Here is a 15,978-nt window from a genome sequence, read left to right as displayed (position 1 = left end):
ATAGTGTTTGCTATGCAGGAGGGCGGCAGTTAAGGGGTTAATAGGTTTATTATAGTGGCAACGATGTCGGGGAGCAGCGGAATAGGGGTTAATACATTTTAATAGTGGCAACGATGTCCGGAGCGGCAGATTAGGGATTAATACATTTATTATAGTATTTGCAATGTGGGAGGGCCTCGGTTTCGGGGTTAATATGTAGTTTATTGGTGTTAGTGTACTTTTTAACACTTTAGTTATGAGTTTTATGGTACAGCTTTGTAATGTAAAACTCATAACTACTGACTTTAGATGGCGTTACGGATGTTGTGGTTATAGAGTGTACTGCTCACTTTTTGGCCTCCCAGGCAAACTCCTAATACCGGCGCTATAGAAGTCCCATTGAAAAAGGACTTTTTTTAAAAGTTCAGTACTGACGTTGCATGACAGGCTAAAAGGTGTGCGGTACACCTATACCAACAAGACTTGTAATAGCAGCATTAGGGAAAAAGCACTGCTTTTTCACTCATAACGCCAAACTCGTAATCTAGCTGAGTGTTAGCCTTGTGATGCCAGCAGGCTGCATATCCAGCCCTGAGAATTAGAAAATTACACAAAAAGTGTGGCAGAATAAATAATAACAGTATATTGCAAAGTTGTTTAATTATGCATCACTAAACACTTTTAGGTCTCAAAGTACATTTGTAATGCAGGCAGGTTAGCGTGCTTATTACAAGTTAATATTAAAAAGGACTTCGGATATCGAGACTGTGTTAAAGTGCCATAAAACCGGTTAAGATCTGTGCATACCCTAAAAGGGTTAATTAAGTAAAAATAGTTTGCATAAAAATTTTTTTTTAAATTGCTGGCAAGTATTTTAAAATAATTTTCAAAATCAAACAAAAATACTTAATTAACCATGCTGTCTGGAGCAGTCTACTCCACCCCCTTATCAGTGTTTAGACACAGGCAATGTATTTCAACTGAGTTCACAGCTTCTAGGCATGCTCCAGCACATAATCACTGTGTACTGCTGCATTCTACCAAAGCAACAGTAGATATAGATTCAGCCATAAAAGGAATTCTCTGTGGGGAGTTAGAGCTGTAAAATGCAGAAACTTAAAAGATAGGGTGAATGGCGAGGCACTGCAGTATCAATTTGCAGGTAAAGTAATTAAAGTACAAATTATTATATTTTGTCTCTATCCCAACTTGTTTTATGTCCCTTTAACTTCTCCCCATAGACTTCAATGGAGCATGCTGTTCAAAATCACCTAACACTTGCGTCCTAACCCAACACACCCATTAGACCAACTGCGCTGTACATGCTGTATGTAAATAAGAAATACATTACTGAGGTCAGGAGGAAGAAAAGGCAAGGTAGATGACACACAAAATTTCCATATCATACATGTTACCCTCAGTCCTATCTCATATCAGCAAACTCAAATCTGTTATCTTTTCCAGGACAGCCTCTCAGCTCCAGAATAAGCCAAATAAAAGCTGCTAATTTATTAATTTCTCTCCCAACAAAACTCCAACCACCAATACCCTTAAAATAAAATAAAGAAAGACAGACTTTGTCAGGAAAATAAGAACCAAATAGTACATTGAGTATGCCCATATGCCCTTCTGATGTTTAAGCTTAAAGGGACAGGAAACCCCCAAAATTTAATTCATGATTCAGATAGAACATACAATTTTAAACAACTTTCAGACTTACTTTTATTATCAAATATGCTTCATTCACTTGCTATCCTTTGCTGAAAAAACAGTATTGAACTGCTGGCAGCTAGCTGAAATACATCAAGTTAGCCAATCACAAGAGACAAATGTATGCAGGCACCAATCACCAGCTAGCTCCCACCCACTAATTTAGGATATGTGCGTATTTCATTTTAAAAAATGGATATCAAGAGAACATGTGCATTTGAAAATAGAAGTGATTTTAAAAGTGTCTTAAATGACATGCTCTATCTGATTCTTGCAAGTTTAATTTGACTTTCCTAGCCCTTTAATAAACTTAGGATGACCTATGCATATCCTAGGCATGCTAGAATTCTCTCACAGGATTTGTACTTACAACATTTGTTAAAAGCCTATTTCTTCACTATTGGCAGATAATTAGCACCTGATAAATACCCAATTAGCTTTTAGTACCTAATTTAATGATAACCATCTTATTGATCTCTGGAGAATGAATGACTAAGCAGGCCATGCCAGTATTCAGACATGCAAGCAAGACGTTTGATCCTATATTGCAGGTATTGTAGTTAGTCTATTAACCAACTAAGCTCTCAGACAACCCTCTCAAGTCTACTAGCACTGAGTGTAATTTAATGCTGCCCTCTTATTTACCATTCATACTTAATCACTCAGCTAATATGCCACTCAAATTATCTCCCATTTTAATACTTACTCTTAGGGCTCGATGATATATTGTTCGCCAGCTCAAACCTTCTTTTTCTCGCTGACACTCGCAGGGCTGCCCCGGTGCAATGATCGTAAAAAAGGGGCAGTCCCTGCGAGTTGCGAGATGGCTCCTATTAAAACTAATGGAGCTCGATGGATAGGGAAACTTCGCTCCTTCGTGCAAAGTTAGCAGAGAGCAGGGGGAGCACTTTAAAATTAAAATCTTGCATCCAAGATAACTCACATTACGCTGCTTTCTGCTTATAGCATCTTACATTCGCCTATATGTTCGTATGCATTTGTTTTTCTATTGGGGTTATAAATGTTCGTATTATTTTGAGAAAAACTTGCCACCTTTTAGTTGGCAAGAAAAAACTGTGATATCTGCAGTGCGAAAATCTTTATAGAATTACGCTGGGATTAGTGAGACATTTTGATATACGCCCATGGAACGCCCATGTTCAGCCCATTTTACGAAAAAACAACAATTACGCTTTGCATTTTGTATTTATAAATTCAAATTTCTGTGTGATTTTTGCACATTCAGTGTACTACAATTACGATTTACGCTGTGAATATTTCATTTTATTTATTGCTTTGTAAATTAGATACTAATTTTACGTTTTTGTTAACATACAATTTTTGGTGAAGAATTTTGTTACGATTTTTGATGCACCTTAACAATACAATTTTTCCCTGCTTATTTTTGTGTGAATGATTCAAATATTTGTTTTGTATAATGTTTAAAATACGAATTTTGTTGTGCACATTTCATATGAAAATGCATTATACGCCCCTTAGCGAGACACCCTGTTTTCAGGGTAAAAAATGGCTTTAGATCATTCCACAAGGGAAATAGAAGGACTGGCGAGCATTCTTTAATAATCTCGCCAGCCCAGAGAGCTTTCAATCATCGAGCCCTTAGTCTTTCCAATTTCCAGGCTCTCCCCATTTCAGTCCATTTTACATGAATCTGCCATTCTCTTGTGTAGTTTTTATCGTTTATGATTCTAGAAGAAAACGTTTGGTATCTAAGAAAAAGAGGATATGATTAAGGCACTATAGGTTTGATGAAACTAGAGTGACCAGATGTGAACAAAAAATGGATAGTTCATCAACAACATGCAACATACTCAAACTGTAAAGGATGAATTATTAAACTCGAGTTTGGTTGTTGCATTTCAAACCATTTATTTTAAATTAAATAATGAATGAAAATAATAGTTGCATCTGTTGTCGCAGGTGAAGTTGTTAAAGGGATACTAAACCCATTTTCCTTTCATGATTCAGATAGAGCATGTAATTTTAAGCAACTTTCTAATTTACTCCTATTATCAATTTTTCTTCATTCTCTTGCTATCTTTATTTGAAAAGCAGGAATCTAAGCTTAGGAACTGGCCCATTTTTGGTTCAGCACCACAGGTAGCGCTTGCTGATTGGTGGCTACATTTAAACATCATAGGAATAAATTAGAAAGTTGCTTAAAATTGCATGCTGTATCTGAATAATGAAAGGAAAAAACATAATTTATGTAAGAACTTACCTGATAAATTAATTTCTTTTATATTGGCAAGAGTCCATGAGCTAGTGACGTATGGGATATACAATCCTACCAGGAGGGACAAAGTTTCCCAAACCTCAAAATGCCTATAAATACACCCCTCACCACACCCACAATTCAGTTTAACGAATAGCCAAGTAGTGGGGTGATAACGAAAGGAGTAAAAAGCATCAACAAAGGAATTTGGAAATAATTGTGCTTTATATAAAAAAACATAACCACCATAAAAAGGGTGGGTCTCATGGACAATATGAAATAAATGAATTTATCAGGTAAGTTCTTACATAAATTATGTTTTCTTTCATGTAATTGGCAAGAGTCAATGAGCTAGTGACGTATGGGATAGCAATACCCAAGATGTGGAACTCCACAGAAGAGTCACTAGAGAGGGAGGGATAAAATAATAACAGCTATTTTCCGCTGAAAAAAATAAATCCGCAACCTAAAATATAAGTTCATTCTCATAATGAAAAGAAAAAGCTCAAACATAAGCAGAGGAATCAAACTGAAACAGCTGTCTGAAAAACTTTTCTACCAAAAACTGCTTCCGAAGAAGCAAATACATCAAAATGGTAGAATTTAGTAAATGTATGCAAAGAAGACCAAGTTGCTGCTTTGCAAATCTGATCAATTGAAGCTTAATTCTTAAAAGGGGAAGAAATTGGGATACAAATTTTTAGTTTGGCCATCACAAATAGTGCATTTGTTTTGTGTACAAATGACATGTGCAAATGAAATGTGTGCCGTAAAGAGCCATGCTCCCTATATACTCACAACAGAACCTCTTTTAAGAAATATATCAAAAGACCTCAGTGTCTTGTAGTAAACACATGTTATTTTAGGTGTGGGGGAGGAAATCTAACAGATGGGCTAAAAGCTCAGAACAGTGTGCTGATGTCAATACGTGCTGATGGGCACAGCTAACCTGAGCTGACTAATGACAGCTAGAAAATATGTTTTCCACTAAAAATAAGAAAAGTGAGGTTACGAAAGAACAAATTCACCTGACCTTAACATTCATACTAGGCACTGTGGCATTAGCACATTTGTAATAGTTTAATATATGCATTTTATAACATGTACAATATGTGGTGCAAATGTAGGTGTTTGAAATTTCTTAGGATCATGATAAAGCGTTAATGTTTGCTAGCAAATATTGTTTATTTACCTACTGGTTGTGTATATACATCCCTTAAATTGTCATTTTTATATATAAGCAGCACAAATAATCACTTCATTGCAAAGACATTGCATTCAAAATTAAAGAGACACTCAAGTCAAAATTAAACTTTAATGATTCAGATAGAGAATGCTATTTTCAACAACTTTCCAATTTACTTCCATTAACAAAATGTGCAGTCTTTTTATATTTACACTTTTTTGAGTCACCAGTTCCTACTAAACATGTGCAAGAATTCACAGCATATACGTATATACATTTGTGATTGGCTAATGGCTGTCACATGATACAGGAGGAGTGGAAATAGACATGACTTTAAAATTTGTAAAAAAAAAATCTACTACTCATTTGAAGTTCAGACTAAGTGCCATTGCATTGTCTTTTTATTATGCATTTGTTGATTATGCAAATCTACTGTATTTACTGGTCCTTTAATGTTTATAAACCATTTGTGACACAAAGCTGGTTACCTCATTTACAGCCCAGGCACACAGGGGTTTTAAAGATGGTTCCTAGCCACAAGTCTCTTTATTTCTTTTCTCTCTACCTCATTTTAACATTTTAATAATGTAAAGCAAACTCTGTGTCACACCCCATCACAACACCATTTTTATTGCCTTTTTCTAGCTGCCTGGAAGTATTTTAGTAAGCTCGCAGTACCCCCGGTCCCTACCTCTCCTGGGTTCACTATCTTGTGAGCACCTGGTAAACACAAAAAGATTTTCCCTCCCACACCATGTGACCAGAATGCACCAAATTTTCCCAAACTGTGCTCCTGAACGGGAACTTTAAAATGCTGCTTCAAAGTTAAAGTTACCAGACATAAAAGTGGGTGGGGCTAAATGTTATGCCCATGAAACCTTATTTTCCGGCGGGATCTGGACACGAAGGGGGAGAGCAGGGGGAACTATGTGATTGGCTTTTGCAGATTTACATTTTACACCTTGTACTGTATAAAAATCCTGTGTTTTGACCATTAAAGTGCTACTCTATACTGTGCTAAGCCTTGCCTGGTGTTTGTATGGGAGGGCTTTCTGCAGAGCATAAAGGGACACTAAACCCAAATTTTTTTCTTTAATGATTCAGATAGAGCATGCAGTTTTCAATATCTTTTTTTATTGTTTAGAATGAAAATGTACATACATTTATAATTATACAGATAACGCCATGTAGTACAGTACAATCAATTTCAGCATGAGGTTTGGTACATCCGATATACAGTACACATCTACATTGATAATGGGTTTTAGCATCTTGAACCCCGATGATTTATTCCCCGATCTTTCTGGACTTATCCGCTCTAAGTTTGTATTCAGAAAATAGTTTTTGTTTGCATGTGTTCACGCTCTCCCAACATGTTTTCTTTTTTCTCTTCCTTTCCCCCCTCCTGAACTCTACCGTCTAACTAGACTATGCTAACTTACTATACTAACTTTCTAACCTAAACCTTAAATGAGCAACATTGTGGTCTGTAAATTAACAACCTTGTTGGGCGTGGGGCCCAGTGTTGTGGAAAAAAAAGGGGGGGTGGAAGGGTGGGATGAGAGTAGGAGAGGTGAAATGATGTTAAGCGTTAGCACCTGTGTCTACTGTTGGTCGCTTCAGAATAAATACTCCCATTCCCCTCTCAGCATGCTTTCCGTAAATATAACGGAATCTTTAAATGGTATTAAAATCAGTCTCTGTATTTCTAATTCAAAGGTCAATATGAGCCTGCGCTATTTACGCAAAAATAAACTCAGTTTGTTCTGCACGTCCAGTCTCACGTTCATTTGTTCTGTAAATATTTGAAATTTCAACAAGTTTTTGAAGCCTCCAAAGGAAGGACCTAATCTCTCTGTCCACTGTTTTAGTATGGTTTTCTTAGCCACTAGAACTATTAAGCTCAAAACTGCATCATGCTGTTTGTGTTGAGGGTCCCATTGTAAAAATAAGATAGATTCAGGGTGTATTGTAAGGGGTATGTGTAATGCCTGGTTAATCCAATATTGAATTTTGCCCCAATATTGTCTGACTGGAGGGCATGCCGATATATAATGTAGAAGAGTCGGGCATCCATTGCACATTTACTACATCTACTGGACCGATTAGGCGCCCATTTTGCCATTGCTCTTGGCGTGAGGTAAGCTCTGTGTAGAAAGCGTACCTGGGATTCCCTGAACATCGCAGACAGCGTGGCTTTCTTGTTTTTTTCCATGCTATCTCATATCTCTTCCCAAGAAATTTCCATGAGTCCCTCCCGCACCCAACCAGACTGCAAGGAGTTCTGCAAACCTAGTAGGCGGTTATGTAAGAGTGTTTGGTATATCCCCGAAAGAGAGAATCCACCCATTTGGTATAGTGATTGTGTAAGATGAAAGGGTGATCCCTCCCAGAATTCCGGCTTGTCTCTGATCAGCGCCCCCATATAGTGGCACACCTGTAGGAACGCAAAAAAGTGTGTTCTAGGCAAATCAAATCCCCTCTGTAAAGTACTAAAGGTTTTAACCATTCTCGAGAGGGGGCCCAGCAATTGTTTAAGAGATGTTAGGCCTCTTTGCTCCAATAGCCGGAAAGGTTGCGTCTCTGATCCTGCTGGGAAATCAGGATTTTTAACTATAGGCAGATAACATAACACATGATATGACTTTTTCAGAAATTTGTGCGCTTGTTGCAAAGCTTTCAATGGGTCTATGTATAACATGTTCAGACCCAGGGCCTTCACAGATCGCAAGTTTGTGATATGCGGCAGGTAGGCCAGTGATACATCCCCCAATATTGCCTGCTCTAGGGCGGATCTACAAAAGTGGTGGGTACCCACTTGCTAGTCTATTACTAAGCGGATCAGTGCCGCCCAATTATACAATCTGAAATCAGGCATAGCCAGTCCCCCATTAAAGAAACCCATGCTCAACTTGTCCCTCGAGATGCATGGTTTTCCCTCTCTCCATACAAAACATCTTGCCATCTGATTTATTTAAAAGTAAGGGGAGCATAAGCAGCGGGTATAATAACAGGGGGAGAATTACCATTTTAAGGAGGCTGATCCTTCCCGAAAGCGAAAGAGGTAGGGATTTCCAGCTTCTCATCTGTGCTTGCAGTTTGGCACACACGGGAGTTAAGTTATTAGAGTATAGTTTGTTGGGATTAGCCGATATTCTGATACCTAGATAAGTAATGTCACGTTTAGCTATGGTGAAAGGATAATCACCACTAGAACGTGGTTTCCTATAAAGCCATAGAATCTCTGACTTCTGCATGTTTACCTTGTAGCCTCAGAAAAAACTGAAGTCACTAAGAGTTTCTATGATGCAAAGTATGTGTGTCTGGGGGTCCCAGGGTTGGCTCTAAGGGGGGCATGAGTCCCTCCCGCACCCAACCAGACTGCAAGGAGTTCTGCAAACCTAGTAGGCGGTTATGTAAGAGTGTTTGGTATATCCCCGAAAGAGAGAATCCACCCATTTGGTATAGTGATTGTGTAAGATGAAAGGGTGATCCCTCCCAGAATTCCGGCTTGTCTCTGATCAGCGTCCCCACATAGTGGCGCACCTGTAGGAACACAAAAAAGTGTGTTTTAGGCAAATCAAATCCCCTCTGTAAAGTACTAAAGGTTTTAACCGTTGTCGAGAGGGGGCCCAGCAATTGTTTAAGAGATGTTAGGCCTCTTTGCTCCAATAGCCGGAAAGGTTGCGTCTCTGATCCTGCTGGGAAATCAGGATTTTTAACTATAGGCAGATAACATGACACATGACATGACTTTTTCAGAAATTTGTGCGCTTGTTGCCAAGCTTTCAATGGGTCTCTGTATAACATGTTCAGACCCAGGGCCTTCACAGATCGCAAGTTTGTGATATGCGGCAGGTAGGCCAGTGATACATCCCCCAATATTGCCTGCTCTAGGGCAGATCTACAAAAGTGGTGGGTACCCACTTGCTAGTCTATTACTAAATGGATCAGTGCCGCCCAATTATACAATCTGAAATCAGGCATAGCCAGTCCCCCATTAAAGAAACCCATGCTCAACTTGTCCCTCGAGATGCGTGGTTTTCCCTCTCTCCATACAAAACATCTTGCCATCTGATTTATTTAAAAGTAAGGGGAGCATAAGCAGCGGGTATAATAACCAGGGGAGAATTACCATTTTAAGGAGGCTGATCCTTCCCGAAAGCGAGTGAGGTAGGGATTTCCAGCTTCTCATCTGTGCTTGCAGTTTGGCACACACGGGAGTTAAGTTATTAGAGTATAGTTTGTTGGGATTAGCCGATATTCTGATACCTAGATAAGTAATGTCACGTTTAGCTATGGTGAAAGGATAATCACCACTAGAACGTGGTTCCCTATAAAGCCATAGAATCTCTGACTTCTGCATGTTTACCTTGTAGCCTCAGAAAAAACTGAAGTCACTAAGAGTTTCCATGATGCAAAGTATGTGTTTCTGGGGGTCCCAGAGTTGGCTCTAAGGGGGGGCATTGGGGGGCAATGCCCCCCAAATGGAATGCTGTGCCCCCCAGGGCAAAAGAAGTGATTTACATTTTTGTATTTTTTTTTACATTTTAAAAGTGACGGAGATCCACCACTGGAGGGCCCAGCTAATCTCTTTACTCTCCTCTATTTACAACCAGATAACAAATAAAGTTGCATTTCCCTGCTGGTGCTCTCACAGTTAACCTAGGGCTTGCAATGCCCCTCCTCCTGCTAGCCCACTTACTACAGAACTGAAGTGAGATGATGACATCATCAGACCTCTTCAGGAAGTGCTGGGAGAAGCTAACAGTCAGTGAGAGGAAAGGCAGAAGTAATTTTGTGAAAACACAGCCGTATAACCAATGTGTGTGCGAGAGTAGTATCCCTTCCCTATTGTGCTTTATATCTGGCAGCCACAGATAAAGAAGCAAATTGGGAATTCCTTGGTTTCCCCACTGCAGGTCACACAAAACAAGTGTGCATTGTGCCTTCTTTATGTGTGTATATACATATATACCATGTGTATGTGTGTGTGTGTATATATATATATATATATATATATATATATATATACACACACAGTGTGTGTGTGAGTATGTGTGTGTATATATATATATATATATATATATATATATATATATATATATATATATATATATATATATATATATTTATATATATACTGTGTGTGTGTATGTGTGTATATATATATATATATATATATATATATGTGTGTGTGTGTATATATATATATATATATATATATTATATATATACTGTGTGTGTGTATGTGTGTATATATATATATATATATATATATATGTGTGTGTGTGTATATATATATATATATATATATATATATATATATATATAATTTGTGTGTATATACATACTGTATATACTGTGTGTGTGCTGGTAAATATCATTAATAATATCTGTACAAGTAATGTACTGCTTGGCACTCAAACTTATTGTCACGTAAAAGCTTATTTGATCATTAGTAGGGTCATTGGTAGAGCTACACATGCAAACAGTGTCCACTGGCTGTGTCATACGTGGGAGACATTCCTGAGATATAACAAATGTAACCCCTGCACTGCCATAAATCTGGTAAATGTAACTGCTGCGGCACTGCCAGACATCTTATAAATGTAACCCCTATACTCCTTGAGATATGACACATGTAACCGCTGCACTTCCAGAAATATAAACAAATCTAACTCCTGCACAGCCAGAGATCTGATAAATGTAACCCCTGGACTGCCACAGTAGGTCTGTTCTTATTTTGACTCTCATACTTGCTTTTTAAATGCGTGCTCCCTCGTGAAAAAAAGGCCCCCCCATTTCATTCATTCTGGAGCCGACCCTGGGGGGTCCTGTACAAATAAGAGAATGTCATTCACATATAATGCTAAATGTTGAGGTGCTCCTGCTATATCGATACCAGGGAAAGACTGCCGCAGCTGGATGGCCAGTGGTTCCAGGGCCAAGTTGAAGAGAAGGGGCGATAAGGGACATCCCTGCCTAGTTCCCCTTTGTAGATGAATATTTGGGGAGAACATGTTATTACTTAGTATATTGGCCAACGGGGAGTGATACAAGTTCTTTATGAATGTTAGGAAAAGTCCCGAAAAGTTGGCTTTGATCATGGAGGAAAAGAGGTGATCCCATTCCACTCGATCGAAGGCTGTCTCTGCGTCAAGGGACAGCAGAAAGGCCTCCAGTAGTTCCCTCGCTGAGTTTTCTTGTGCTCCAGTCCAGAAATGTTGGACTATCTGTAAAACTCTGCGTACATTGACCACCGACGATCTCGCATGCATGAATCCCATCTGGTCCTCATGTATAATGACAGGTAGAATAAATTTCAGCCTCTCGGCAAGTAGTTTAGTCAAGATCTTATAGTCCGAGTTCAGTAAAGAGATCGGCCTATAAGATTCAGGTTAAAGGCCATCCTTTCCCGGTTTCGGGATCAAAGAGATATAGGCCGCCGAGAACTCAGGTACAGGTGCCATTTCATTCTCAAAGTAGCTAGCGAATAGCCCCGTGAGAATCGGGGTCACTTGTGTCTTAAGCAGGCGATAGAACTCAATCGGTAACCCATCAGGGGCCGCTGCTTTTCCTAATGACATGGACATGTCTTTTCTACTTCCTCTCTACCTATGGGAGAGTTTAGTCTATCCCGCTGCTCATCTGAAATTTGCGGGACAGTAATAGAGTCCCAGAACCGTTCCTGTATCCCAGACGCGTGGGGGCATTCGCTAGTATACAAAGAGGAGTAGTATAATGCAAATGCTTCCGCTATTAGTTTAGAGTCCCGTATAACTCTTCCCTGTGACTTCAGCGCAGCCACATCTTTAGTGGTGGTGTTAATATTAACTAGTGATGCTAAAAGTTTCCCTGATTTGTCCCCGTATCTAAAATATTTACCACGGGTACGCATAATTGACTGCGAGGCCTGATGAGCCAGTAGCACGTCGTATTCTGTTTTTGTCTCTATATATTTGCGGTAATTTTGATTGGAGGGAGTGGTACAATACAAGAGATTAGTCTCCGATAGACCCTCCCTCAGTCGGCCAAGTTTCTCTGTGCATTGTTTTTTCCCTCATGCCAGGCAATAATATTGCCCGACAGCACAGCTTTTGCCATGGTCCAGAATAGTTCTGGTGTGTTCAGGTGTTGTATATTATTTGCACGGTAGTCATCCCAGCAATGTATTGGGTAATTCTGGAATTCTTGAGAAGATGCTAGATATTTCGGAAATCTAAAAGTCCGTCTATTAAACACTGACGCATCTCCATTTACAAAGAGTGCAATGGGGGCATGGTCAGAGACCACTATCTCTCCTATTTTGGTGTCAATCACTTGTGTGAGTAAAGAATTTGATATCATGAAAAGGTCAATGCGCGAAATGGAGGGCGAAGCCCGTGAGGTGCACGTGTAATCTCTCCCGTCCGGATTTAGCTGACACCAGATGTCTGCCACATCCAGGGCACTTCCCAGCAGAGCAAAAATATATTTCTCAAACTTGTCTGAGATCTTAGGGGCTTTTCCCCCCGCCCTTCTGTGCAAATTTCTGAGTCTATCACAGTGAGGGTTGGGAGTAAGATTGAAATCCCCTACTAGTATAATGTGAGTACCCACTTATGGGGTAAGTGTGGCTACCATACTATCCTAGAATGTTCTATCTTTTTGATTAGGGGCGTATATTTTACACAAGGTGTATGTTTTCTCTGCAATGCAAACTTGTGCTATTATGTACCTGCCTTCTTGATCTTTAAGTACCTTTATGATATCATATTCCAGCTTCCTACCAAAGAGTATAGCCACCCCTCTACTAGCCGTTTTATATGATGCATATTCAACCTTTCCCACCCAGTCTGACCTTAACTTTTCATGTTCTAGATCTGAGAGGAGCGTTTCCTGGAGAAACTCAATGTCTGCTTGCTTTTTCCTAAGGTGGGTGAGGATTGTTTTCCTTTTGATGGGGGAATGAATTCCCCCTACATTCCATGAGTAGAGATTAAATCTAAAATTTTAGAGTGAACCTTGTGTGCTTGATGCATCATCTGGAGGAGAGGGTTTGCGACATAAATAAGTGTGAGAAGAGAAAGGAGAAGAGGAGGAGAAAGAGGAAGGGGGGAAAAAAACAATAACAAATGCACTACACCACCTTTTCTCACCGCAATGTATTGGCTCCCGGTTCAGCCTTCCATCACGTCGGGCCACCACCAGGCCCCAGCGTCTGACCTGACCCTCATTCTGCGAGAAATAAAGAGTTATCACCTTGCTACAATCGTTTATGTTTTCATAACATTCAAAATATAACAAGGCAGAGCATATATTCTTATAGCATGTACTATGTGTGCTTTTTTAATATCTTTCTCTGTATAGACCAACCTAAAAAAGTTTTACAATATGACATAATCTTTCCCATTTCCCAGTAGAAATAATCCAACTTCCCAACTACATTGCCCTGAACAATACCTTGGGCGGAGGTAAACCATGTCCTTATAAACCTTTTTCTTATACTATATTCAGTTATACAACCACAAAAACTGTATTTCATCCTTTGATATTCTGCATGTATCCTAGCCTTGATAGATTGTAGCCATCTTTGCATCAAAGGCAGAATTCCGCAGAAAATAATGATATTCAATATATACTATCCTGATAAATACATGGTCAGGTGACCCAAGTTGATATCTACCCCAACCATCTTAACTAGCAGTACAGGTTACATCATGAAAACCCTAATCAGGAATATTCAAGTTCATCCTCCTCTCAACCCTCCTCCCCTCTGGGCTGTCCCAGCACTGGATTGCGGGAAGGAGACCCTACTTTTTCCAAAAATTCCTGAGCCTCAGAGGGAGAGTCAAAGAATTTTGGTCCCCTAGGCATGACTATTTTAAGCCTAGCAGGATATAATAGATAGGCCTGTCTACCTTCCCTGTGTAGTTTGGAGCAGAGCAGTGAAAACTCTCTGCGTCGTTTCATGAGGTCAGCAGAGAAATCCTGAAATAGGTGCATTTTCAAAGGTTACGTTTTCTAGTTTCCTATAAGCTCTCAAGATGGTAGATTTAGTTTGGAAATGCAGAAATTTGATCATAATGGGGCGGGGTTGGGATATGTCAGCATCTGGCCGTTCTGGGCCCACTCTATGTGCCTTTTCAACACCTCCAATAAAATCTTGGGTGGGGATTTTAAGAAGAGAGGGTAATGTGTTTTCTACAAAATGTAAGATATCAGATTGTTTTACCATTTCAGGAAGACCAAGTAGGCGCACATTATTGCGCCTTAATCTGTTTTCTAGATCATCTAATTTTAATTGCAAGTCAGTGGCCTGTCTTTCTAAACTCTCTATCTTACTGGTGCTAATTACATTAGAATCTTCTAGATCAGATATTCTGTTTTATGCCTCCGCTACTCGTGTGGAAAACTGTTTAACGTTGTCAGTAAGTGTGACAACCCCTCTCTGCAAGTTGTCTATTTTGGGCATAAATAACATGGATATTTGTTTCACAATAGGATGAGCATCAATCATATTACTATCTGAAGATGGTTCAGTGCTCAGGCCCTTATTGGCTTGGTCAGTACCAGCCCTATTTCTGCGATCACTTGTTTTGTTTCGGTTCGCCATTGGAGGGGTAGTTAAATATGTCTCCATATACCCATAAAATGATTGGGGCAAGACCTTTACAGTGAGAGTATATCTTATGAAATAGAGTAGCAAAAAACAATGACTATGAAATACAATACCACCATGCCCTAGTAAACTATATCAGTTAAAATCTTACAATCTTTTTCAGAGTGAACCTGTAAGGAAAAACACAAGTTATCCAAGTGGTCTAGTAGAGATGCGTTGCAGCACGCTATTACAAAGTGGAGGACATGCCTCTTTAAGTCACTATATACAATTGGTCAGCAGTTCTAGCGGGTACAGATCCTCCACGATCCCCACTTAAGGGGGGAAGGTGTCCGTGTCTCCCAAGCAATCAGATGAAGCAAGGGTCCTGTAAAACTCTGTGCCCCTGTTCTTGCTAGCTGTAAAAGGAAGACTAGAATGTTGTAGCAGACGTTCTATGTTGCAGTGTAAATGCCAGGCCGTGGCCTAAGTCATGCACTGGGGTATTAGTAGTGTATCCCTCTGTAATCTATCAGCTCCCTTTATAAAAGGCCCACCACAGGTGTGTGCTGTAAGTACCTTACCCCCATACACAGTCAATTGAAGCTGGATGGTGGTAGCAGATATCCCCACAGTGCTTTCCTCCCCGCAATAAGTCGCCCCTCCAAGATGGCGCTTGTTTTCGCGCCCAAATTTTCCCACTATGTGAGTGTAGGTCTAAGGACCGTGCTGTGGTACCTTTAGCGTGGCTGGATGTCCTGAATCATGAAGTCTCCTGTTTTACTGGAACAAGTCCTCCGGAGTGCTTGGGTTCATGGATTCAGTGTGACAGGTGCTGTGATCCGGCCTTCTGCAGCGTGACGCTGTCTAGGTCTATGCCACTCCGGGATCAATCTATTCCTTGTGGCTGCTGGTTCACAGTGGTTCCCGTTCCCCCACTGTGGGTATCTGTCGGGTCTTCAAGAGGAGTTCGCCGAGCATGGGGTTTTTCAAAAGTTGTGGGTGTAATTCTTTGACTTAAGCATGTTTCAGATCCAAATTGCACGGAGCTCCGCTCTCCTGCTGCTTACCCTTGAGCCCGCCCACCGGAAGTCCCAGTAAAAGAGCATGCAATTTTAAGCAACTTTCTAATTTACTCCTATTATACATTTTTCTTTGTTCTCTTGCTATCTTTATTTAAAAAGCAGGGATGTGATGCATAGGAGCCAGCCCATTTTTGGTTGAGAACCTGGGTTATGCTTGCTTATTGGTGGGTAAATGTAAGCCTCCAATAAGCAAGCGCTA

The sequence above is a fragment of the Bombina bombina genome, unplaced genomic scaffold (assembly GCF_027579735.1).
Source record: "Bombina bombina isolate aBomBom1 unplaced genomic scaffold, aBomBom1.pri scaffold_405, whole genome shotgun sequence".
In the NCBI taxonomy this organism is placed as follows: Eukaryota; Metazoa; Chordata; class Amphibia; order Anura; family Bombinatoridae; genus Bombina; species Bombina bombina.
The sequence above is the reverse complement of the archived record's forward strand: the minus strand, read 5'-3'. Positions refer to the sequence as shown.